The 27,426-nt window shown below is 53.7% G+C and overlaps 1 protein-coding gene across 1 annotated transcript in view; it reads right to left on the reverse strand.

The window, feature by feature from the left end:
• SDK2 (sidekick cell adhesion molecule 2) overlaps positions 1-27,426 on the reverse strand; it is a 347,161-nt gene that overhangs the window by 291,663 nt on the left and 28,072 nt on the right. The window lies entirely within an intron of this gene.

Below are 27,426 nucleotides of genomic sequence, written 5' to 3' on the forward strand. Positions count from 1 at the left end.
AAAAAAAAAAGACAGAAAGAAATGCAAATTCTGGGCCCTGTCTCAGGCCTGATGAATCAGAAATTCTCGGGGTGGAGCTCAGCAGTTTGTGATTGAGCAGGTATCCCAGGTGATTCTGATGCACGGTGAAGTTTGAGAACCAGTGCTCTGGGCTGGTGGTTCTCATTAGGGCCAACACAACTTTGCCCCCCAGGGGACATCTGACAATGTCTGGAGGCATTTTTGGTCGTCACAACTGGCATCTAGTGGGGGGAGGCCAGGGAGGCTGTGAAACATCCCGCAGTGCTCAGGACAGCCTCCCCTCTGCTAAGAATGATCTGGCCCAAAGTGTCAGTAGTGCGGAAACTAGGAAGTCTCGCTGTGCCTAGGGCCGGGACGGCACAGTTCCAGGACCGATGCACAAGCACAGAAGCTCTGGGTGACAACAGGGCAGGTGTGGGGCACACTCCTCTACATGGCACAGGTGCCATACGCACTTCATTCCTGATGGCTCACTTTACACAAGGCGCCAGACACCTGAAGCACAGAGAAGCCACTTATCCGTGATCTCACAGCTGGTGAGCAGCAGGGCAGGGTTAGGGCCCCAGAGCAACTGAAGCCAGAGCCGGGGTCCTCCCTGTGATGCCACGCACTTGACCTTGCATAGAGAGAGGCTTGGTTGTTACTAAATGATCTGTTCGAGCAAGAAAGACAAACTGCAGGCATCGCAGTCACTGACTCTGTCACTCTAGTTAGTGCCTACTGTATGCTCCTCTCTAAGAAGGCCAATTATTCTACTGTGTGCTGGTATAGTCCCAGGATGCAAGAAATTCACACTCCCAGCTCACAGAGATTAATGCATGTGAGTGCAGGTGCACACACAAACACACAACCCTGAAGGGCAAGGAGATGTCTCCTCTGGTCCCTCCCAAGGTGCAGAATTGTGTAGGCGCTCAAAGCATTTGGAGAAATAGAATGGGACTGAGGGTGACCCTGTTGGGGAACTGGGCGTTGAGGTGTGGGACAGATTTGCAGAGCCGGGAAAAGAGACCAGAAAAACACAGGCAAGGGACGTGGCCTTGGAGTTGGACAGATGTAGCTCTGAATCCTGCTCCACCATTTCCAGCAGCGTGAAGCTTGGCCAAGCTGCTTACTCTACAAAGCCTCCATTTCCCAATCGGCAAAACGGGACGTTGCCACTGGCCCCACAGCCTTAGGCAAGATAAAAGGGGAAGCTCATAGACAAGCACTCGGCATCCCTCTGTCCTACGTCAGCATTAGCTGGCCCTGAACCAAGGATAATGCTGGGCTGGTCACCGCAGGCTGGAACCCAGAGTGGGGTGTGCAGTCGGACAAGGCAGACAAAGGAGCAATAAGCCACATCCCCAGGCAGCAGGAGGCAAGCACACATTTGGTTTTGAGCATCCCCGCAGAGCCACTGCAGATTAGCAGGTGTTACAGAGGTGCTAAGTGCCATTAGCACCTAATTACGCCTTTGTCCTTGGTGTAATCAGGTGAACAGAAAAAGGACTGAAAAGGGGAAAGCCTTAAAGAGAGAGCAAGCAGCTGTCAGGCAGGAATCTCTTCCAATGTGTCCACTCCTCTCCAGAATGTGGCCTCCTTCCCATGACCAGCGGGCCTGGGGCCATCCAGGTGGCCAGAAAGGATACAGCCGGTTACCGACTCTTACATGCCGCCTCTTAAACTCACACGGAATCCAAGTCTTGGATCAACAGGAAACAGGGAGCTAATGAGGGCCTTTGAGAAGGGGGAGGCAATTCATGAAAGAGGACATTTAGCAAGACGAGAATTGGACAGCCATCTGCAGGATGGATGGAAAGGTACGGCTGGACCAGAGGGGTCGGTTCGGAATCTGTTACTGTAATCCAGGCGTGTGCTAATGCAGAGGAGTACCAGGAACACATGAGACTTGACAGGACCTGACAACCAACACCTCCTTCCCCGGCATTTGCTTCCCCTGTCGGAGATGATGCTGGAAAGCTCTAATGTCCCACAAGAAGTACAGCAGCGACTTGAAGCTGGCTTTGCTCGTTGCCAAGACCCACACCATCTGCTGTGCAGCACCATTGCTCTGCCCCGTCTGGCTCAAGGCTGCTCCTTCAGACCCTGGCCTAGTAGTCTTCAACAGGGCACACCTGGGGAAAATACAGGGTAGCGACTCTAAGTCTTCAACACACCCTGAGAATGACCCTGGGTGGCAGACGCACCTGATTCTGTGTTCTGAGGTAGGGAATCTGGGCATGGCCAACCCGGAGAGTCATTCCTTGTCTATGAGAAACATCTGAGGCCTGGGCCCATCCGGAACACGGGCTGTGTATGGAACCGAGGCCCTGAGTTTTGGGTTAACTGAGGGTTGCCAGGTAGAGGTTAAGGGGAGGGTGTTAAGTGGCCATGCTATGTAAACTGCTACGCTTTTTGCAAGCGGTTGCTGTTTTCCTGCGTAGCCTGCCACCACTGGACTGTAGGAAGGTGGACATCGGATCCAGCTAGCTGCCATTGAACTGTTTATTTGTTTATGTTTATTTATTTTTGGGACAGAGTTTCGCTCTTGTCGCCCAGGCCGGAGTGCAGTCGCGTGATCTCGGCTCACTGCAACCTCTGCCTCCCAGGTTCAAGTGATTCTCCTGCCTCAGCCTCCTGAGTAGCTGGGACTATAGGCGCCTGCCACTAAGCCTGGCTAAGTTTTGTACTTTTAGTAGAGACGGGGTTTCACCATGTTGGCCAGGCTGGTCTTGAACTCCTGACCTCTGGTGATCCACCCGCCTTGGCCTCCCAAAGTTTGGATTACAGGTGTGAGCCACTGTGCCTGGTCTGAACTGTTTCTATATGTAAGGCACTTCTCCTGTCCAGCCCGCTGCCACTGGACTCTCTCCCCTGGATGTAAGCCCCTAATAAAACCCTATGTCTCTTTGGCTGGCGCTGGGTCTCTTCTTCGACTTCTTGAACCTGGTGGCTTCCCTATTGAGGTTCATATGTGTTCAGCACAGCACCTGCCCTGAGCTCTCTGCTCCCCCAGCCACTATCACACTCCTCCGGGACGCCACGGTGGGGTTGCCTGATTTAGCAAAAACACATACACAAGATGCTCGGTTGTATCTGAACTTCCCTTCAGACTCAGGCTGTTAGAGTTGGGGTTTACAACAGTGCAAACCTGTAGGATGTGTAGGATACTCTTGCAGATTGGGGAAGGCTGATGCTAAGAGATGAAGCGATGTTTATCTGAGATCCAAATTTACTTGGGTATCCTGTCTCTTACCTGGCACCCTATCTACTTGGAGATGCAGGTTCACAAGAACTAGGACATGGCATGGTGAAAGGTACGAGAGGACACCTGGTCCCCATCCAGCGCCCCCGACTCATGCGGGCACATGACAGAGCTTTGTGGAGATGGCTTAGCTGTGGCGTGGGGCAATACCAGAGGGCAGCCATCACGCGGCTGTCAGGAAGCCTCCTTGTCTTCGAAGAGCATCAAGCACTAAAAAGGTAAGAGTGGCCAGGTCTGGAGTGCAGCGGAGACTCGACGAGAGATAAAAGGCTGCCAAGAGCACACCCAGCCTCTCTGGGGACACAGGGTACGTGCTATGAATGCACCTTGCGGTTTCTCACCCACATGAGGAGGGAGTTGATCTCCGTGGCCTGCTTCAGCTCAAAAACCTCATGCTGATCCCAGGCTTCCAGCCTTGATCTGTCAATAAGGATAAATGCGGGGAATTGCAGCTTATCTACCAGTACCCCTTGCACCACAGAAAAAGGAAGGAAGGTAAATCCACAACTGGAAGAAAGCATCATGGGCTGCAGGCCACAGCCGTGCCTCCACAGGCCTGGCACTGTCCACTTCTTGGAATGATCTAGGCCTCTCAGCCCCCATCATGCCGAAATTAGAGGCTGGCTCCATGTGGCTGCACTGCACCTGCCAGCAGGGTTATACCTGTATGATCAGAAATATGTAAGAGCAGGTTTTATTGGAATAATAAAAATTAAAATGATCAAAATGGAGTCGGAACCCAGCCAAAGCGGGAGTGTGGGAGGGAAAGAGTCTGCAGCTTTTTATTTTTTAAGCAGGCCAACTACATGGAGGTGGGGATGACCTCTTCCCCCTGCCCCCGGCAACGCCTCCAGCCATCTGTCCCCGCCAGCTCCTGGCCTGGTTAGCTGGCTTCCAGAAATGTGATTGTCTGGAGTCTAACCGGGGCATGCCAGGAGCTGTCACCCTGAGTCAAGCCTGGGGCAGGAAGACAGGAAGAGAGGGCCGGGGAGGCATGAGGACAGGGACCTTGGTGGCTGGCTGAGGATGCTCAGATGGCAGGGGAAGACGGAACGGTCAGGCACACCCTGGCGGCTCCCCATTTCTGGAATGAGGACAGGAACGGAGGTCCAGGGAGGGCCTATTGTAACCACCATGTGCAACACCAAGAGCTTTGGGGAATCTACGGAATCAGAGAGTCACAGACACATGGCCTGGCCACATGCCTGTCTCCCAAGCATATTTCAGGGTTTAACCTCAGCTCACCCCAGTAATGCTGTGTTTGCAGCACATGGGGGTGTCTGTAGCTCGGCGGTCACAGGATCACCGCAGAGTGGCGTGGGAAGTACACTTGGAGTTCAGCCGGTCTGGCCTGCTCATTCCCCACTCAAGGCCCAGGGAGGGTTTGTTGGGGAAGGGTGGTTCCTAAGCTTACAGCACAACTGCCCTCCCTCCTCCTCCTCTCCACCCCAGCTCCTGCTCTAGGTCTTCCCTCGACAGGCTGGGTACCCCACCCCACCCTCTGCCTACGTCTGTGCCACTGGGGGCTGTGTTCAGTGTGGATGTGGGGCTCTGTGGTCCTTCTGTCATCCCTGGATCCAGACTGACTCCCGGGGGCCCAGACACCTCTGTAATTCCGGTTGCCGGGCTACTGTGAATCCCAAAATGTTTGTGGGGAGCAGAGAATGAAGGAGACTCAGCACCCACTCCCCACCCTATCCTGGCTACAAGAGCATCCTTTCTCCTCATTGCGCAGGAAACCTCGACCCAAAGGAACAGAGATGGGGTGTGGGGGGCTTCCCCCAGAGACCATGAGGCATGTGCTCTGGGCCCTGGGGTAACCTGGACAGCATTTGCCTCTGAGGGACCAGGAGTGGCGCAGGACAAATAGACCCAGAGGCAGAACCCCCAGCTTGGAAGGGTCAGAGCCCCCCAGGGAAGGAGCAGATGGTACCTCAAGCTGAACCCCTTCTCTGCAGTGCCCCTCGCAACACGTGCCACTCACATGATGTTTACTGATCAGATTCGGGGTTTCTGACATGCAGTAATCGGATCACGGAAGGTGTTAACTGGATTAGGCAGAAGGCTTCCAGGAGACACCAGCTGAAAGTGGCTATTAAATAACACAGAGGCCTGGGCACATGACCAGGGCTGGTTTCTCACCCCACTCCTTCTCCTTCCCTCCCAGGCGGCAGGGCTCAGGGGACCCTGCTTCCTCAGCCCTCTTCTTCTTTCGTCCCTGGCTCCTCACTTACCCTCCTGGGCGGTACCTCACTGTCCGTCCTTCTTTGAGCACTGACCATGTGGCCGAGTCTGTGTTGGACAATTTGGTTGCATTATCTCCTTTAATCCCCACAGGGAATTGACAAGATAGGTTTCAACATCCCCATGTAACAGAAGGGAAAACAGAGGCTTGGAGGTTCAGAAAACGACGCCACAACTCAGCAATAAATACGCCTGGAATTCCAATCCAGATTTATCTAATATTGTTTCCAACTCAAACACTGTTTCCCCAAACCTGGTCAGGTCAGGCCTCCCAACCTCTGGGAGCCAGCAGGTGGTCCACTCTGGCCAGCCTCTGAGGCTAAGTGTTGGACAGTGGAAAGGCGGCATTGAGGGAGATTCGTGGGCTGTAGTGGGAGGTCAGCCATGGGACAGCTCCCTTGACCCTTGACCCCCCCTCAGGCTGGGGTGCTGGCCTTCCCCAAGGCAGCAGCTGAGGGCCTGAGTCTCACGTCCTCAGGCTGCTCTAGATCAGATGGTCTCAAGCCCTTCTCCTGAGTATAAAGATGCCCTTCCCTCCCCCAGTGCTGCTCCCTAAGACCCTAGAGGCAAGAACTTGGCTGCTCCCCTGGAAAGTGGTGGCGGTGAGGGTGAGTAAATGAGAAGACAGGGAGGTGGGGAGAGGGAGAATATATTAGATATCACAGAAGCAAGCTGGAGTCCCAGCAATGTGCTTGCTCCTGCAAGACTCCCTGCATACCTCATGATGGGTCAGTGAACACACACACATGCACATATACAAATACACACAGAACACATACAAATACACCCATAGCACACATAGGCACACATACACATACATACACAGCACACATGCACACAAATACATACCACACATATGCACACAAATACATGCACAGACACAAATACACACAGCACACATGCACACAAATATACATTTAGCACATATGCACGCACACAAATATACAGCACATACACACATACAAATACACACGGCACACAGGCACACATAAAATGCACACATAGCATACACATGCACACAAATACACACAGCATATACATAGCACACACCTGCACATACACAAACACACACAGCACACACCTGCACACAGCACACACAACAGGCCTCACCACCTGCCTGCTTCACTCTCCCAGCCCCTGTCACCCTCTGCTCTGTGGATCACCTCCTCAATCAGAACGCCATCACCACGAGAAAAGACTTCGGCCTGTTTCTGTTGTTGCTACCTCTGCACTGTAGCTCCTAGCGCGGTGCCTGAAATAAGTGGGCATTGGGTAGGCACTTGCTGAATAAGTGAAGCCATGAGCCACAGAAGGGGTGTGAGTGAGAATTTGAGTGTGGGTGAAGGGGAGGAGGAGGAGGAGGATGGAGGAAAGGGAAAGGGAGAGCGCAGCCCTGCATGGGGCGGGGGGGACAGAGAAATAGAGTCAGTGTGGCCACAGGTAATGAATGCCATTTGCTGTGAGGCTCTCTTGCCCTACGGCTCCAGACTGAGGGGTTGTTCCAAGGACGCCTGGGCACAATGTTGGTATGTGCCAGGGCCCGAGGAAGGAGGCCCTTGTGCCTCCAAGAGACCCCACGCAGCACCAGCCTCCCACACAGCCATGTCTCTGGGCCTTGGAGGGGACCCAGCCTCGGGTCATCAGAGGAAACTCTGTCTCCTCCTCGCTTGGACTGGCCAGCGGCACAGGCTGCCTCCTAGGGAGGCGAGGAGTCACCAGAAAGGCAGCCTGGGGCCCAGGCCAGGCCCAGATGGCCCCAGCTGTTCGCCATAGCCCCAGGGCAGGCAGGAAGCTGGGGTGCAGGGAGTAGCTGCTGACCCACTGGGAACCAGTGTGCAGTTTGGAAGGGGGCCTGGTGGGGGCAGCGTCAGTTCAAGGCTGGCATCCACTCCCCACCAGCAGGCCCTGGCAAGGGCCTATCCTCCCCAGAAGGCTTGGAGGCAGCCGGGAGGGCTGAGAGGGACCAGGGGAGCTGGGAGCACAGGCTCCATCCTGTGAGGCTCTCTGCTGCCTAGAACTAGCCATCGAGCAGCCCGAGGGCGTGGCAGACATGGCTTAGGCGGCCTGATGGGGAAGCCCTTGACACAGGATTACAGAAGTCAGAGGTCTCAGTCTTAGGGGGATACATTGAGGCTTCGGCACTCCCAGTCTTATGTCCCAGGCAGACGGTCCTCACCTATCCCCTCAGCCTGCCCCAACACGCTTGGCCTGTCCTGGGCAGGGATGCACACATGGCACGGGGAGTCCCAGCTGCAGGTGGTAGAAGCCTGGAGACCTGGGTCCTGGGCGGCTTTGGGACAGAACCACTGGGCAATCTGGGGCGGCAGAAGTAGTGGAGAGGGACCTGCAGGGTGAATGTGGAGGCAGTGGCGACCTCTCTGAGAGAAGGCAGCCTGGCATATGGGGCAGTGATCAGGGCAAGGTGTCAACACACCTGGGTCCCCACTCCAACTGGGGACCTGGAGGAAGCCTCCTCCCCTCCCTAGAGAGGGGCATGCCACGATATGAAAGTTGGCCGGAGTTCTAGTCAACCTCTGTGACCCTCAGTTTCCTCATCTGCGCAATGGGTTTGCATGAATGTACGAAAGCAACTATCACAGTGCATTTTACTCGTCAATATATTTCTGCATATGCATGTTCATGCATTCTCTCTGGCCTCCCTGTCCCAGCGTCCTGGCCTTTGAAAGGGGGCGCTGGCTCATGATGTATCTGTTTCCTGCAGTGACATGTCCCAGGAACCCATGGCCAACCCCCTTCCCAGTAATCTCTGATGTTCCCCTCACCCCCAGAAGGGAGATGAGGAGGGGCAGAAACAGGGGACACAGGACAGGGTGGCTGGTTCCAGCCTCCCCGACCCTCCCCGACCCTCCCCGACCCTCTGATCTTGTGGCCTCTCCAGCTCTCATCCTCCCTCCATGGGCTCCAGATGACAAGTCCCTGGTGATGGCTCCCTGCCATGGCTGGCAGTGTCTGAGCAAAGGAGGGAGATGAAGCTGGCTTGGAATGGGAGGTACTAACCTTGTCTTTGGAGCTGCCCGCTTGCCTCCCTCCACCCCTAGCCCAGGATGCACAGGCAGAACCCCGGCCATTTCCATTCGGGGGACTCTGGTCGGGAGTCTGGCGCCCTAGGAATCATCTCCTCACTTCAGTCTGAACCTGCTCCATGTCCAGGGACCGGACCAGTGCACCTGGACTCACCTCACCCGAATCATCCCTGTGCGCATGCCTGTCAACAGCCGAGTTGTTCCCAAGCTCATCTGTCTTTCTCTTGTCCTTTAACACGTATTCTCCTAGCGGGTTTTGAATATTTTCATTCTCCTTCACCTCACTGGGGCCTTGGAGGGTGGAGACACTCCCTGGTGCTGGCTACCCAGCATCCCACTACTGACACAGATGGGGAGCTGAGATGAGAGGATGCAATCAGATTTCTGGAAGCTGGGCACAAGAGACCCGTGACCAAGTGTCAGCCCTGCCAGGTACGACCCTCTGACCATAGGCAAATTATTTAACTTCTGTGATCTCAGTTCTGTAAAGCAGGGGACTCTCCCGTGATATTTGGCTTATAGAACTCTATGATGATGGACGTAGCTGTCTGGAATAGTGCCTGGGCTTGTGGGAGGCACAAAATCAACAGAACTAGGGACGTTACCATCCTGCCTCTCCTCCTGGCTCTCAGGGCTCATGGAACGACAGCCTTCTGCCGATCCCGCCCCCAGCCCACCGCTATCCTTATAGATACGTATTCATAGGAGTTTTCACCGCGTGCTTCTGGACTTTTGTTTTTTTGAGACGGAGTCTCGCTCTATCGCCCAGGCTGGAGTGCAGTGGTGCGATCTCGGCTCACTGCAAGCTCCGCCTCCTGGGTTCTCGCCATTCTCCTGCCTCAGCCTCCCGAATAGCTGAGACTACAGGCACCCACCACCATGCCCAGGTAACTTTTTTTAGTAGAGACAGGGTTTCACTGTGTTAGCCAGGATGGTCTTGATCTCCTGACCTTGTGATCCGCCTGCCTCGGCCTCCCAGAGTGCTGGGATTACAGGCGTGAGCCACGGCGCCCGGCCTATTTCATTTTTACGATACCCCTACAAGGTGAAATATTCTCTTTCTAGTTCTACAGATGGGATAAATGAAGCTCAGAGGGTTTGGGTCACTACTCTGAAGTTACATAGCCAGTTGGTGTCCGAGTTGTTCTCAGGTACCCCAAACCTAGAACTTTTCCATCCTATCTCCCCAAGGGGAGGGTGCTAGGATCCTGTGCCTCAGCCCCAGTTAACACCCACCCTCCCACCATTCGCCACTGCCATGACTTTGGAGCCATCTAAGCATATACAGGTGAGAGCAGTAGGCCAGACCCACAGGCAGTTTGCTGGGGTTGGGAGACTCGGTGGGGGGCGTGAGTTCCTACACCCTAATCCCCTGTCCTCCTGGCTCAGGTCCCTGGGTCATTGACCGATGGCACCTGTGCGGGCCCGTGCAGGGCAGCTCAGATGGCACAGGCCTCCCTGACAGCCAGCTGGCTGAGGCAGCCCCATGCATCAGCCAGTTTTAATTGTTTACTCTCCAGCCTTGTTTATGACTCGATAAAATCCATAACACGGACAGTGCCTGTTTCCCCTGGCTTCCCCTCCACCCGGCTCTCGTTCCCTGGGGATGCAGCTCTGCTCTTTATAGAAACCACTTGCTAAACTACGCCCACTTGAAGCCCATCACTGTCAGTAAATGACCCTCCAGGAGAGGAAGCTGCCCAGTAAGTGTGAGGCAGTGGGCATGACGTGGATCGCTGGCCTTTTTCTTTACAGAGGCTCAAAATGGTCCCACTGGGAGCAGCCTATCCCCTTCCAGGGACCGCCCCAAGCTCTATACCTATGTCCCCTGCAGCAGGGGAAGGTGGGAGGGGCGCTGGACAGGTGGTAAGAGATGTGGTCTGGCCGGGGCCTGGCACCTGTGAGCTCGAAGGCCTCGTGTAAGTCACAGCACCTCTCTGGCCTTCCGTTTCCATTTACACAATAAAATGAATGGATCAGGCACCAAGCGCCAGCTTGCTTCGATTTTTCTTCAAGTAGTGGAACCCTTTCTTTAAGTAAAATTTTAGACAGATCCCCAACAGATGAGAGAGCTGAAGAGACTTTTCTGGGTAAGAAGCAAGTGGAAAATGTAGCAGCCACCTAGAAAGAGTTACCCCTTTTTTCACTTTTCCAACTGAAGTCTATGAGCTTCCAGAAGGCCAAGACTGGACGTTTTTCATTGTTATGTCCTATGCAATGGGCCTGGCCCAGTGATGTGTCTCTTGTAGTGCTTAGTACATTTGTACAGAAGAAGGAAGGTAAGTAGGTAGGTAGGAGGGAGGGAGAAAAGAAAGGAGAGAGGGTGCTGAGCGCGGTGGCTCATGCCTGTAATCCCAGCACTTTGGGAGGCTGAGGTGGGTGGATCACTTGAGGTGAGGAGTTTGAGACCAGCCTGGCCAACATGGCGAAACCCCGTCTCTACCAAAAATACAAAAATTAGCCAGCCATGGTGGCGGGCACCTGCAATCCCAGTTTACTTGGGAGGCTGAGGCAGGAGAATCACTTGAACCTAGGAGGCGGAGGCTGCAGTGAGCCGAGATGGCGGCACTGCACTCCAGCCTGGGTGACAGTGAGATTCCATCTCAACAAAAATAAATAGATAAAATAAAATAAATAAAAATAAAGGGGAGGGGGAAAAGAGGAGGAGAGAAGGAGCAAGGAAGGAGGGAGGAAAGGTGGAGGAAGAAAGGATGAAGGAGAAGGAAGGGAGGGGAACACACATTAAGCCAGTTTCTTTTTTCTCTCACTTCAAGCATAGCTCAAAATCCATTCCACCACCCTAAGCCTTTCCTCTCCATCCTGAGACTCAGGCTAAAAGCAGAGGCTGTGCCACAGTCCTTGCTAGACCCAGCCTGTTCCCCACTTGCAGGGAGCTCAGCCAGTGGTCTCCGACACAGGGGCCCAGGCTCCTGAGCTGTGATGGGGGTCCTTCAGTGAAGGTAGGTGCCAAGCCCTGTCTGCCAACACAGTCACTATGTCTCACACACCTATGGTTATTTGTCAAAGTATGTGACTCCTGTTGTGATTAATAAGCTAGAAAATCATTTAAAAATGATACTGAACCCATAGCAGCCCCTCGTCATTATGTTTTCTCAAACAGTGGTTGCTAAATAAACAACCACAAGCACATGGAGATCCCTGAGTTTCCTGGGGAAAGGGGTCCTTGTGCTGGACAGAAGGGGACCTGGTTCCAGGTGGCCTGAGCCCGGGGCAGACCCCCACCCTTCCCTGGTCATTGCAGCTCCCGCCACATCCTCGGTCCTGTCCAGCAGCACTGGGTTTCCCTCCAGGAGCCCATGGATGGCAGCCGTGTGCTGGGCCAGAGGCCACATCTGGAATTCATTCTCTTCATTAAATTGGTGGCTGTTTCCCAAGCTCTGGCTCCCTTGATCCTCCCAAAGCCCTGTTTGTGCTGCTAACAAGGACAGTAATTTGTTCATTAAAAAAGGGATGCCTTCCCAACAGCCCTCCCTGGCTTCTGCCTCCCCTGGGGGAGGCGGGGTGGGGACAGGGCGATAGCAGTCCTTGGTCCCAGGATCAGAGCTGTCCCACCGTGGGGGACACCCAGGATCTCTCTGGGACAGAGCCTCACCTGCTCTGGTCACTCAGCTCCTAGCTCCCCAAGTGACTCTGATGGTGCCAGCGAACAGTGTGGGGAGAGGCTGACAGGAGCCCCTGCCAGCTCCTCTCCTGCTCTGCGACAGGGTGCTGTGGCCATCCAGTCGATGTGGACAACTTGATCTGGCATCAAGTCCCTGAGCAAACCACAGCACATCAAGAGGCATTTATTGCTGTGAAAACAAATAGTCCCCCTCCCCAGTGCCTGGTCCGTCCTATCTCTACTCCCCACCGGATACCCTTTCCCTGTCCTTGGAGCAGCTCAGACGGACTAATCCAGAGCTGCTCACTCCTCTGCATTCCAATCTCTGCTCCGGCTGGTCTGGGTCCACCAGGGAACAGCAGGCAGGATGCCCGAGTCTGAGGGGCAGTACTCTGTGCATAGGAACCCACCCAAGAGAGGCCTCAGGGCCCTTGGTGCCTTTATGAATGATCTTTTCATTTTATTATTATTATTATTATTTTTTTGAGATGGCGTCTCACTCTGTTGCCCAGGCTGGAGTGCAGTGGCACGATCTTAGCCCACTGCAACCTCTGCCTCCCAGGTTCAAACAATTCTCCTGTGTCAGCCTCCCGAGTAGCTGGGACTATAGGCATGCACCACCACGCCTGGCTAATTTTTGTATTTTTAGTAGAGATGGGGTTTCACCATATTGGCCAGGCTGGTTTCAAACTCCTGACCTCAGGTGATCCACCCGCCTCGGCCCCCCAAAGTGCTGGGATTACACGTGTGAGCCACCGTGCCTGGCTTTATGAATGATCTACGTTTAAGCACATGGAGGCTTTGAGGTGGCATGCTGGGCGGAATAGAGACCCCCCAAATTCATGTCCACCCAGAACCTCACGATGTGGCCTAATTTGGAAATAAGGTTGTTGCATATGTTCTGAATTACAGTGGGCTCTAGTCTGATATGCTGTCCTTCTGTGAAGAGGGAAATTTAGAAACAGGCACATGCACAGAGAGAAGGCGGGATGAAGCACAGAGACATAGGGATAGGGCTGAGGGACAACGGAGGCAGAGACTGGAGTGAGACATCTCTCAGCTAAGGAATGTGGAGAATCACTAGTAGTGCTCAGAGCTAGGAGATGGTCCTGGGACAAGCTCTCCCAGAGCCTCCAGAAGGAACCAACCCTGCCGACACCTTGATTTTGGACATCCAGACTCCAGAACTGTTTTTTTTTTTTTTTTTTTCTTTTTTGAGACAGAGTCCTGCTTTTTCGCCCAGGCTGGAGTGCAATGGTACCATCTCGGCTCGCTGCAACCTCTGCTTCCTGGGTTCAAGTGATTCTCCCACCTCAGGCTCCCGAGTAGCTGCGATTACAGGCACCCACCACCATGCCCGGCTAATTTTTATATTTTTAGTAGAGATGGGATTTTGCCATGTTAGCCAGGCTAGTCTCGTACTCCTCACCTCAAGTGATCCGCCCGCCTTGGCCTCCCAAAGTGCTGGGATTACAGGATTGAGCAACTGCGCCCGGCCCAGAACTGTGTTTTAAGTCACCCAGTGTGTACTGCTTTGTTGTGGCAGCCACAGGAAACCAATACAGGTGGGTAGGCGAGTTGGGCACGTTTGGGAAACTGAGGCCCAAAAGTTGGAGTGCTTCACTCCAAGGTCACAAAAACAAGGCAGTGACACAACTGAAGCTGGAGTTGAGATCCCCACTCCCACTCCACGAATCCTCTGTGAGGCCCAGAGACTGAGCAGGAGCCCAGACATGCATGCCGCAGCCACGCTGTTAGGAAGAAAGCGAGGGCTGCGAGGCCTGAGCAGAGCAAGGACAGGGAGCCTCTTCCTCCACGGCATCCCCAGCTGCACGCACAGACTTGTAACAGGGCCTTGGCAACAGTGCAGCATCTCTGACTCAGTATCTAGGATTCTCTCATTCTTAGCAGAGTGCCGGCTGCCTGGCAGACACTAATAAATGAATACATGGATGGAAGCAAAAAAAAAAAAAATAGTCTAAGTTCTTTTTTTTTTTTTTTAATGAAGTTCCTTTGCAGGATCCTCCTTTTTCAATGCCAGATGGAAATAAAGTTGGATGACATTTTTTCCCACTCTCAGTCTCTTAAATCCCAAGAAACCCACACAAGGAATTCTATGTTCAGGTCTGGGCACTGTCCTTAAGGAAGGATGTTGATTTAAAGCAGGGTTTCTCAACGCTGGCACTATTTTTTTTTTTATTTTTTATTTTTTTGAGATGGAGTTTCACTGTGTTGCCCAGGCTGGAGTGCAGTGGTGTGATCTCAGCTCACTGCAACCTCCGCCTCCCAGGTCCAAGTGATTCTCGTGCCTCAGCCTCCCAAGTAGCTGACATTACAGGTGCCTGCCACCACGCCTGGCTAATTTTTGTATTTTAGTGCAGATGGGGTTTCACCATATTGGTCAGGCTGGTCTCAAACTCCTGACCTCAAGTGATCTGCTCACCTCGGCCTCTCAAAGTGCTGGGATTACAGGCGTGAGCCACTGCGCCCGGCCAACCTTGGCACTATTGATGGCTTGGGTGGGATCATTCTTTGGTGGGGGATGACCTGAGACACTCAGCACCCTCCCAGGTTGTGACAACCAAAAGTGTCTGCAGACATTGTCACATGTCCCCTGGAGGGCAATGTCATTCCCCGCTGAGACCACCTTGTGCTGGCCATAGGGTTGCAAAGGTGAAGAGTCCCCAGGCCCTGGCCTCAGAGACCTTCCTACTTGGTGGAGAGTGAGGGGTTAGCAGAACAGTGTATCTATTCTGGAAGTGACCATTGCTGCCTGGCCATGCAGGCAGAGGCCGGCCCCCTGCGCTACAGAGAGACTCCTGGGCCGGAGCGAGAGGATTCATACTGACCACCAATGTCCCTTCCCCTAGAAGATTCAAAAATGCTCTGGGCACCTATCACACTGAGAAGCTGGAGAGATGACTATTTTCTCCTCTGAAATGCAGCTAGCCTGGGTCCTGAGGCGATGCACACCCAGGGGAGCCTGGGATGCTACACCAGGCAGGACGGGCTTCCCGGTGTGCAGGGAGCTTGGGCCCCTGTAGCTCCCACCCTCAACTCAGAATCCATAAACATGGCAGCAGCCACTTAGCTTCCTAGTTCTGTGCCAGGAACTTTTCAGACATTATCCAGTTATTGCTTCTCCTTAAAGCTGCGCTACTAGAGAAGACGTATTAGCCTCGCTTTAAAGATGACACCAAGGCTTAGAGAGGTGAAGAAAGTTGCCAGGGGTCACACAGCTTGTGCGTGGCAAAGTTGGGCCTCCAACCTAGGCCTGTCTGGCTCCTTCTACAACATAGGTCCTGGCACGTCTGGGAACCTCTAAGGATGTCCCCAACCTGGGCCACTTCCTGGGAACAGAGGTCAGCGGGCACAATGAGTGTCCTCTTAACAGAGCCCTGGAGAAGAGGTGTCATAAACAGGAGGATGAGGAGAGAGGGGGAAGTGTAGAACCCACCAATGTCCGCTGGCAGGAGGACAATGCCTGTCTCAGAACCCAGGGCCAAATGGGCAGCAGATCCCCTGGAGACTGCTACACAGAGGGAACGCCCGCACCGGGCAGCGCCAGCGTCAGCCTCCCTGGCTGGGAGAGTGTTTATTTCCAGGGCGAGGCTGGGAGTGGTTTCCAGGTGGGGGTCTGGAAACAACGCGCTCACACACACTCTCTTGAGCGAACAGAGCCCCATTCAGCCAGTCCAGCAGAGCGGACCCGCAAAGCTAACGGCCTGCATTCCGGGCAGGGTGGAAAAGGCAATTCAGAGAGGAACGGCCAGTCGAAGCCAGCCCATCCATCACTCCCTTGTCCTTGCATCGTCTCCCAGGAGGACAAAACAAACTCGGGGCATGGGGAAGGGACCTGGCACTTGGGATATCCCCAGTTTGCCAGGGAAGTCACCAGCCCACAAAACACGGCGTTGCAACCACACGTGACACTTTACATCCCCAAAGACCGGTGGGCAGCTGGCTTAAAGGAACGAACAGTTGCTCTGGGATCTCCACTGCCACCTCCTGTGCCTTGCCCTGCTGAGCCCTGGGACTGGAGGCAGGGGGACAGCCAGGAGGCTGCTGGAACAGCCCAGGAGACCTTGGTGACTCAGCGTGAGACGTGCGGGGCTGAGGGGTGTGGAGAGAGAAGGGAGAGCATTAGGGTTTCAGGCCTAAGCTACTGTGCCAGGTGGGCCTCACAACAGGCATGTGGGTATAGAAATGAGGAGGCTCAGCTTGGGCGGTGGGGCTAAGGGAAGAACTGGAAGACCACGCCAAGGTCTAGGAGGTCTGGGGCTCATCACAGCCACTGCAGCAGGCATGGTGGGCAAGGATGCCATCAGCACAGTGATGGCAACTAAAGCCATGCGGGAGGGGGTTGGGGAACACTGGCACATAAGCACATTGACTGGACCACTGCAGGAGAGGAAGCCCCCAGTGGTCCTGGAAGGAGCGTTTGAGAGGCAACCCCAGAAGGCTGCAGCGTTCCTGAAAGCTGAGAAGAAAGGAGAGGCCACCAATGGGCAAGACCAACTATGGGCAAGGGGGCAAGGCCATAAGAGGGTCCCTCTGATTTACCAACATGGAGATCGCAGGCAACTTTGACCACGAAGCTTCAAAAGAGGGGTGAGGCCTGGGGTGATGTGGGTGGGCAATGAGGTGGGGGAAGAGTGATGGCCCCTTCAAGAGGTGAGTGAAGGAAAAATGTAGGCAAGAGGCCAGAGCAGTCAAGAGAAATTGCTAAGGTTCGAGGGACGTAGCAGGTCAGGCTGAGGGGAAGGACTTGGCAGAGAGGATGAAGGTCCAGGTGAGGAGATGGGATCTAGGCTCAGGTGGAGGTCCGGCCTTGACCACAGGAAATGGGTATGGAGAAGAAACACAGGGGGTGGAAGAAGGCTTGCTAGAAGGCTGGAATCCTGGAGGTTCTCACTTGAGGGGTTCTCCACGTCTTGGAGAAGGCAGTTGGGGCCTTCAGCTAAGAAGAGGAGGGAGTGGAGAGGGTGGCAGAGATGGTAATAATGACCCACAACTCCTGTGTCAGATTTTCCTGCTCTCCTTTCCTGAGTCAGCCCAGCATCACCTCCTCCAGGAAGGCCTGCTTGTTACCCAATCCTGGACAAATTCCCTGTCACTCCTCCAAATTCAGGCAATACCCTGGCATGCCTCCATGCAATGACCTTGGCACTGGGATGACCTGTCTGGGTTCCTCACTAACTCCGACCATGTGCCAACAGATTGGATGCACGTGTACAACACCAGCCCTTTGCGGCACACTCAGCATGTAATAGGTGCTCAAAACGCTTGCTGAGTGACTGGCAGATCGGTAGTCCCTTCTCTGGACTCAGCCTCCTGCTCTTCACCAAGCCCAGGAAAGCTGACACCCCATTTCCCTGACAGCCCAGCAAGACCACAGAAAACCGTGGAGTTTGCTTTTTTTCTTCCTGTGTTTTAAGGAAAATAAGAAGAAGAAGAAGAAGGAAAAAAACCACTCATACCAAACAAACACAATGAGATGGCCTTGTTGGCGTGCTGATGGGATCTCATTAGCAGAGATGGGGCTGTGTTGGTTTTCTTTTGCAAAGATCCTGTTTATTTTGTGGGGTGCTTGGAGAGGCATGCCATGCTTGTTGCTTATTATTACTTTTCGCTTCACATCTTGACTAGCACGACGGACTCATAATGAAAAGAGGCTGACGTTCTCAGGGGCAGCAGCAGGAGCCCAGAAGCTGGTGAGAGGTAGCTCCCCGGGGAAGCTGGGCGGGGCAGGAGCCCCTCGGGAAGATGGATGGGGCAGGGCCACCCTCCGGGAAAGATGGATAGGCAGGGGCTCTGAGTGGTCTGCTGAGCCCCTCTTCTGAGGTGGGGCAGGGCAGGTACTTATGGGTACAGGGACTGGTGAGTAAATGCTGGAAGGGGCTTTTAGGGGGTAAGAAAACACCACCAGCTGCCACCTCCTCAGAGCCTGGTACGGGCTGGGTCCTCTGCTATTTTACCCGCACCATCTGTAACCCTTACGACAGCCACGAAGGCGGGCTCACCGTTTCTACGCCGCAGATGAGGTGCAATGAGTTGTCATAAATCGACCAACGTGCTGTGGCCGGTGAGTGGTGAAATTAGGTTCAAACCCAGGTTTGGTTTCCTGCAGAGCCTGTTTTCTTTTGGAAAGTCACGATCGACTCCGTCCATGGAGAAAAAGCCCATCCATGCAGAATCCAGATTTTCAGTTCCGAGAATGCAGAGGGGAAGGGAGCAGGTTCTATTAGTCACGAAACTAACATTCTCCATTCTGGGAGCGGCGACACAGTGGGTGAGAAGGGGTGCAGATCGGGCGGGGGGAAAGGTTCCCACGGCGTGCTGAGTGGAGCGGCTCAGTCGATGACTGGACAGAAGGGCGGTTGTCCAGGCTTCCAAGATGGAAAAGCACTGGAACGGCCCAATAGCCAACGCTTCTTGAGGGTCTCCAACATTCAAGCTAGACCATGAGGCTGGACAGGCAAGGGAGACGGTCCCTTCCTCCTCATTCATTCCAACCCCTTTCATGAGAGGCCTCTGTCCCACACTCCCTGGGGGAAATGTGTCCTTGAGAAGAGGCAACTACTCATTCAAGTGCCAAGTAAGTGGTGTGGACAACAAGTGGTCAAGAGGACTTCACAGGATCCTCCAGATCTCTAAGGAGGAAGAGAGTTGTCCTCCCCACCACCACAGCCTTGATGAGAAGAGGCCCCAGAAGGCCCTGAGACGTCCACTCTGATCAGCCGGTGCGATTGGTACGCATCTTAACTAGGACCTGGCCTGAGAGCAGGAAGAGGCCCATATCCACTCATTTCTTCATTCAAGTGTGTGTGTGTGTTCAGCACCTATCATGTACTAGGCCCTGATCTAGGCATTTGGGATCCACTGGGGGACCCGTAAGACAAAGATTGCTGCCCCTGGGGAGCTCAGGAAAAAAAGCAAAACACTGAGCCAGGGAAGGGGTCTCAGGTGGGAGAGCAGGTGTTGGGAGTAGGCTACGGTGTTCAGTGTGGGAGGTGGGCCAGACCCCACTGAGGAGGTGACACGGAGCCAAGGAGTCACCTGGGGCACAGCGTTGAGGGCAGCCAGATCTGTGCACCCCAAAGTTTTCCAGGTGGGTTTGCAGGGCAGGCTTGGGAGACAGAACAGAGGCCACATGGCTGGAAAGCAACAGAGAAACGGATCTCAGGGACCTCCTAAGCTTCTGTAGGAAAGGCTTTTTACTCTGAGGGTTTTACGCTGCAGGCCTTCGAGCAGAGGAGAGGACACATGCTCTGACTTCTGTGTGGTGTGTGGTATATGTATGTGTGTGTGTGTGTGTGTGTGTTTTCGTTGTTGTTAATATTTTATTTTAGAACAGCTTCAGATGACAGTCCAGTTATAAAGATAGAACAAAGAGTGTCCACACACCCCATCACCCAGTTCCCCTTTTTGTTAATATCTTGCACACTACGGTACGTTTGTCAAACCAAGGAAAGAACATGGGTCCACGACCACCAACTGCACCCCACAGTACACTTGGATTTCCCTTGTCTTTCCCTAATGTCCCTTTCTGTTCCCGGATCCCATCCTGAATACCACATTACGTTTTGTCATCACATCTCCTTAGGCCCCTCTGGACTGTGACAGTTTCTCAGACATGCCTGGTGTCGGACGACCTCAATACTCTTGAGGGGTGCTGGTCGGGTCCTTTGTAGACTGTCCCTCGCTTTTTCTCTGATGCGATTCTCATGGTTAGACTGAGCTTGTGGGTTTTGGGGAAGACAATCATGGAGGTAAAGAGCCCATCTCATCCCATCACATCAGGGTGCCTGCTGGCAACCTGCCTCGTCACTATGTTAACCTTGATCACCTGGGGAGAGAGGGTTTGCGGCCACTTTCTCCACTGCAGAATTCCTTTTAAAATTTCCCTTTGAGAGGGAGTTTTGCCCTTGTTGCCCAGGCTGGTGTGCAATGGTGCGATCCCGGCTCACTGCAACCTCTACCTCCGGAGTTCAAGCGATTCTCCTGCCTCAGCCTCCTGATTAGCTGGGATTACTGGCACCTGCCACGATGCCCAGATAATTTTTGTATTTTTAGTAGAGACGGGGTTTTACCATGTTGGCCAGGCTGGTCTCGAACTCCTGACCTAAGGTGATCCAGCCACCTTGGCCTCCCAAAGTGCTGGGATTACAGGTGTGAGCCACTGCACCAGGCCTAAAATTTCCCTTTTTGTATTGTACTCTCAGGAAGCAACTGCACTCACAGCAGCCCACACTCAAGGGAAGGGAGATCATGACTATTTTTAAAGGATCACTGTGGCTACTGTCTATTGTGAGGAGGTCACTGCAGCAGCTCAGGACAAAGATGATGGTGGCTGGCACTGTATCGCAGCAGAGAAGGACAATGAGAAGCAACTGAACTCTACATACGTGAATCAAATGTCTTCTGTTAATCAGATTCTTCTATTGGCTTAGATGTGGGGTATAAGAGAAAGAGTCAAGGGGAGCCTTGAGGCTTAGGTTGCAGATCACTGCATCTTGGCACTGACCTCAGTAAAGCCTGGGAAGGCTGCTGGAGGAGAGCCTTTTCGGGGAAGATCAGGAGTTTGCAAGACCTTGGGTGTGTTCAGTTGGGATCACTTGGTCATCAAAGTGAATGCAGTGTTGGAGAGATAAGCCTGGAGTGTGAGAGATGGGTCTGGGCTGGAGGGAATACGTATGGGTATTGCAGGCAGAGGTTGGATGAGATCACTAAGGGGTGGGTACTCATGGGAAGGAGGAGAGAGCACAGAACCCAGTCCAGAATGCCCTGACATCAGAGGCTGGACCAGGAGGAGGAGCCAGCGAGAAAGGCACCAAACTGAGAGCCAGCCCAGAGAAGACCACGATGAACCCGGTCCCAGGGCTGAGAACCAGCCCCAGCAGAGCAGCTTCAGTGGAAGCCTGACTGGGTTGAAGACAGAAAGGGAAGAGACGAATTAGAGACAGGAGTGTTAACAACTTTTTCATGACATTTTGCTGCAAAGGGAGCAAAGACATGCGGTGGAAGCCGACAGGGAAAACGGTTCAAGAGAAGGTTTGTTTTTCAAGATGGGAAAAATCACAAAGCATTTCTCTGCTAATGGGAATGACCTTCAAGGGAGGGAACAGGTGCCCCCTCTTACCTATGTGCAGTTTACAGCAGTTCCCCGGGGTCTCTCCAAATTCCAAAGGGGCCAAAGCAGAGGGAGGAGGGAGGGAACTGCTGGGGCCAAAGTGGGAAGGAGAGGTTGCATGAGAACCTCCAGGAAACCTCAAGAGCCCCCAGGGCCCAGGGAGACAGAGTCCCTTCTGGCCATGTTCCTCCCATTCCAGCAACCAACAGGCAGCTGTCAGGAGACAAAAACAGCTCACTAGAGCAAGGGCTGGGACTGGTGGTGGGTGCAGAGCTCAGCCAGGCAGCTGCCCGGGAAACAGGTGTCCTGCTGAACAAGATGGAAGCAGGGTCCCCCACAAATGCTTGTGCAGCCCATCAGCCCGGCGGAGACATGGCGAAGATACCCCGTCTTTCTCCTCCACATCCCTGGGGAGATGACACTGGTCTCGGGGAGGCACTAAAAGCCTAAGATGCTTTGGACTCATTGCTCTCCAGGGATCCCCAGTCAGAGGGGCTGAAGCTCCCTGAAGGTATACCCTAAAAGTTGTGTGCCCATGCACAGGCACGTGGCCGGGGAGGACACCTGCAGTTTCATCGGCTCTTTGGAGGGGTCTATGTCCTCAGGAGGGATGTGGAGGCCCAGGCAGTCACTTACGGCACCCCGAAATGCACCCTTACCCCTGCTCCAAGCTCAAAAACTGCTTGCCCCATGCCAGACACTGCAGAAAGGGGGAAAATCAATCAACTGGCCATTTTGTTCTCAGCCGGAATTTTGGCCCAGCACGCATTCCAAGCGGCTGCAAATCCCAGTGACAGCATGCATGACGCTCGGTATCTGGGTCACTCACTGGGAATCTGACTCACAGGACTGCTTCACTGTAGCCACGAGACGGCCAGGAGAGCCCATGGCCTTGCTAATTTCCCCCACAGCAGCCACGAGGGAGGCGGGGAGTGTGTACGTGTGTGTGTTTTTGTGTGCAACTGGTGTGTGTTTTTGTGTGTGCACGTGTTTTTTGTGTGTAAGGCATGTGTGTAAATAGTGTGTGTCTGTGTGTGTTAAGTGTGTCCAGGAAGGATGGAGAGGGTGTGTGAGCATATGTATCTGTATACATGTGTTCATGTATATATCTGTGCATTTGGTATGTGTACAAGTGGAGAAGTGTGTGTGTGTGTGTGTGTGTATGTGTGTATGTACATGAGAGACAGAGAGAGAGAGAGATGGAAGGTCAGGCAGGAGTATGGAGATCCATAGAATATGGGGGCATGTGCCCCCCACCTCCCAATTCTCAGAATGAACACGAGGATCTGCCAGAAATGTTATAGAATGTTCCGAAGGATGTGAAGTCAGCTACAGGTCTCAATACTGTATTCTCTGCACAGTCTGAAATTGCATTTTGCTAGAAATCCAAGTAATTGTGCCCTAGGTCATGCTGCGATTTTGCAAGAGGCCAGGGACTCCGAGGGGTTGTGGTGCTGTGCAGGCTCACACAGCTCTGAGGATCATAGACTTCTGGTTCTCTCCCAGGATGGTGATTTAGAATCTCACTTTCTCTCCTTTTGTCCCGCTCTCCCTCTCTCTGTCTCTGCCCCCACTGCTGATGGACAAAGACCCCTCACCCAAGTTCAGCCCCTGGCTCTGTCCTCTCCTTTCCTGGCGCTGGGACTGAGGCACAAGCCGGACTGTGACCCGGCTTCCCCTGAACCTCCCTCTGGCCAGAACCACCCCCTCGGAAGGCCCGACCCACCCTGGCACCTGGCACTTTCCACAGAGAACCACGATGAAGCTAGTGTCCTCTCTCTGGCAGGGTCAGGGACTGCTCTGGCCAGTGTGGAGCACACCCCAGGGCCCCCCAGAGGCCTCCAGGAGGCCAGGCTATGGCATAGTGAGGCTGGGGCCCACCCCTGTGGCCCCTCCTTGCTGGACACCCAAGCCCCCCTAGGAGAGGTGCCCTGGGGGGACCCCAACACCTTGGCTGGGTACATGCTTCTCTAGTCCCCCTGCGGCCTCTGCTCCCATGGTAAGTGGAATGAGCATGGCCTCACGGAGGCCTGAGTTTGAGCCTGTGACCTGCAGAGGCTTTCCCAGCCTCAGTTTCCCCACATGGACAGTCACGCTGCTTCCCAGCAAGGGTCTGCACGTAGTTAGGGTGCAGTGAGAGGGTCCCTTGCCCCCACCCCAGCTCTGTAAGGCCCACCCACTCCACACCCCTCCTGTTGGGACCCACGTCCTTGCCAGCTTTGCAGCGGGCAGTCCAGCCCAGCTTCTGCCTGGCCCCTGCCTCTGCAGCCAACCCGGAGGGAGGCGCCACCAGAGCCCAGGGTCAGATGAAACTATCTCCTCTCTCTGGGCTTGGACAGAAACTGATGCCCATCTCTGCGTGGGGAAGAGGAGAAGCAGGACCCCAACACGCGCTGCTGGTCACGGAGACTGTAAATACCACAGACACTTTCCCTGTCTCAGGAGGGAGCCCACATTACCCGTCAGCCACCAGGGAAGTCTCCCCACAGTACAGTTGTGAATTAAACATGCGGCCTAATGAGTTGATTTTATTAGTTTGCAAACGCATTGAGAACTCGTTATCAAAATAAACAGCAATTCCTTTCACCCCCACTGCAGCCTCTTCAAGCGAGGAAAGATAAACGCAAGCACACCACGGTGGTGACCCAGCTGCACCTCGGCTGCAGGCCGGCCCCGCATGGTCCCCATCCTCACCGGGTCCCTGTGACCCAGCTGCACCTGGGCTGCAGGCTGGCCCCGCACGGTCCCCCACCCTCACTGGGTCCCTGTGGCCCTGCTGTGGTGATGGTGGAAGAGGAGGCCAAGGGAAAGGAGTTCTGTAGCCAACAAGCCCAGGGTGGCAGCCTGAGGGTCCTGGCTTCCCCAGCCTGATCCCTTCAGGACTTCGGGGCATTGGCAAAATGAGAAGCCCAGAGAACCAAATAATAATAATAGTAGGCCAGGCAAGGTGGCTCACCCTCTGTAATCCCAGCATTTTGGGAAGCTGAGGCGGGCAGATCACAAGGTCAGGAGTTCGAGAACAGCCTGACCAACATGGTAAAACCCCCTCTCTACTAAAAATACAAAAATTAGCTGGGCGTGGTGGCACGCACGTGTAATCCCAGCTACTCAGGAGGCTGAGGCAGGAGAATCACTTGAACCCAGGAGGCAGAGGTTGCAGTGAGCCAAGATCATGCCATTGTACTCCAGCCTGGGTGACAGAGTGAAACGCCGTCTCAAATAATAATAATAATAGCAATAGTAATAATGGCAGCCTACTAGATGTTTATTATACACCAGGCTCTGTGCGACATGCTGTCTGATCTGCCACCAACCCTGTGGGGTGGGAAACACGATCCCATTTTATTGAACACACCAAGGCCTGCTCAAGTTGATGCTGGAGGAATGGGGAGCACAAAGTGGCAAGAGAGATTTTCATTTCAGGAGACTTTCTCCTGCAGCGTTAAGGGAGGCCCAGGTTAGAGACAGCAAGACTAGTTTTCCCTGAAAAAGATTTCCATAATCCTGTGGCTGGGCAGGGGGCAGGAAGATGGACAAGCTGACCTTTGGAGGAGCCAAGGGGCCCTCCATGACTCCAAGCCCCGTCTCCCTGGAGACGCCAATGAGCAGCCGGCTCACCTCCCTCCCTCCTGCTCTGCTCTCCCCACCCCCGCCCTCCAGGTCCCCCTGGCCCCAGGCCCCTGGAGAGAGATGGTTCCAGGCTGGCGGAATTAGCCTCGAAGCCAGCAGGACAGGCACCGTATTGTCACGCTCTGCCATCCGTGCTCTCTTTGGAAAGGATGTTCTAATCCCATTTCATCCGCTTTCCATGGCTGTCAGCTGTTTGCAGGCATTTGGGAGGCAGGTTTCTGAAATCGGAGCCACTGTGAGGCCCCACCCCCACTCCAGCCCCTCCCCCTACATATGCTCATCCATCAGTCTTGCTGGCCGGACCCCTTTGTTGGCCGGCCAACCCCCATCAGTGGCACGTTGGGCCTCACACCCCTCCCAGCTGCCCCACCTTGCCTTCTATTTTGGGTCCACAGCAGGACAGGCCTGGGATGCCTCAGCCAAGCCCCCTGCGATGAGGAGGAGGGGGACGGGGAAGCGGGGGCAATGGAGAGGGGCCTCTTAGATTCCACAGGGAAAGAATTAGCCAAGTGTCAGCTACTTTCTGTAAATGAGGGGAGAGAGAAGGAGGTCCTTTGACCAGTCAAAGGACCAGCGTTCCTTAATTCCATTTATCTTCCACAGCGCAGCCAGGGAGATCTAGCTATTAAAACAAAAAGCAAAAGAAAACACCACTGCTCCTCACCCCTTTGGAGCATGAGATGCAGACAACAGAGTCCGGTTTTCCCAGACTGGCCCACTAGGCCTCCCTGGCGGCCCCTGCCCTTCCCCAGCCCTCGCTCTCACTTCCTCCCCTCCCACTGCTGTGCTTCATACTCAGCTGCTTCTCATTTCCCAGGCATGCCAGGGCCCTCGCAGCCTCTAGGCCTTTGCTCTGGCCGCTCACTCACTTAGCCTGGAAAGCACCCCCCACCTTCCGTGGCAGGCCTGGCTCTTGCCTGGCTCTTGCCTGGCTTTACATTTCGGCACAGGAAGGGGTCTCGCTCTTCCAGAAAGCTCCTCAAACCCGAGAGGATGGACCACGTTTCCTGCTCTGCCTCTGCCTCGGTTTCCTAAAGGACTTGATGACACGTCTTTCTTAGCCCTTGATGTAAACATCACATTGGATTTACCTGCTTATACTCGTCTCCCCCTAGATGACTGTGAGTCAGGCTAGACTGGAGGTCGGGGAAACATGTCCTGGGCATGTCTGAAAGACACTATATGTCGGGTACACAGCGACACAAAGATGGGAACATAAGACACTGGGGGACAAGGATTGAAGAGGAGGAGGGAGGGAAGGGGACAAGGATTGAAAAACTACCTATCAGGTACCGTGTTCCCTTTATGGGTGACGGCATTGTTAAAAGCCCAAACCTCAGCACCACACAATATATCCAGGTAACAAACCTGCACGTGTGCACCCTGAATTGAAGATTTAAAAAAAGAAAGAAAGATAGTTTGTAAAGGCCAGTCCTAAATTGATGTTTGAATCATGTCTGACACAGAAGAAAGTGCTCAGTAAGGATCAGCCATCTCTAGGTTATTATTTTTCTTGTTGTCCTTGTTTTTATTTTTCAACTCTTTGAACCGTGCCTGACACACAATGAGTACACACTTGATGTTACACCTGTTGACTCAAGAGTGTGAGACTGTATTTCAGAGTCTTAGATAGATCTACCAAGAAGATAACCTCAAACATCACTGACTTTAACGTTCTGCTATCATTGACGATGCATTTGAGGCCCTAGAAGTAAAGTAACTTGTCAGAGGCCCCTGAATTGGTCACTGGGAGAGCTGAGTCTAGAACCGGGCCCCCTGATGTCCCAACAATGTATGAGCCTCTGCCCCGATGCCCTCCTCACCATAAGCCCTAGTCCCAGCGGAGCTATATGCTCCTGAGCTGCAAAGCAAGTCTCTTTATAGGTTTCTCTGCAGAATCCAGGTGTTTGCATAACACTTAGAGAACATCAGGGATAAGACAGGTCCAGCGTGTCTGTGCAGCTCACCGAAAAGAAGAGAGACACAGACCTTCTCCCCAAGCTCCATCCTTTCCTCCATCCCCAGTCCCGTTCCTGTCCACCACACGTGACCCCAGGGTCTGATGGTGGTTGCAGTGGAAGTTGTTCTGGAATAAAACTCTCAGCTAGGTGATGCCCAAGGTGAGGATGTGGGAAGACAGAGTGGTGCACAAGCTAGTCTGACAGTCCATTGGAGGCCACGTTTTTAAACTAGAGTCATGTGAAATAAGCAACACGCACACACAAATATACATGTGCACAAATATATACACACATACATAAACATACACACAAATACACATACACACGTGCACACAATAACATACAACACACAACCACATGTGCATTCACACATACATATATGTACACACAGTCACATACATATATACACAAATACACATGCACATGAGTAGATACACATACCTACACATGCACATGAACACGCAACACAAATACACATACACACGCATGCATGTGTACACATATGCATATACATATGTGAACACACA

This window comes from Mandrillus leucophaeus, unplaced genomic scaffold (genome assembly GCF_000951045.1).
Source record: "Mandrillus leucophaeus isolate KB7577 unplaced genomic scaffold, Mleu.le_1.0 Scaffold1, whole genome shotgun sequence".
In the NCBI taxonomy this organism is placed as follows: Eukaryota; Metazoa; Chordata; class Mammalia; order Primates; family Cercopithecidae; genus Mandrillus; species Mandrillus leucophaeus.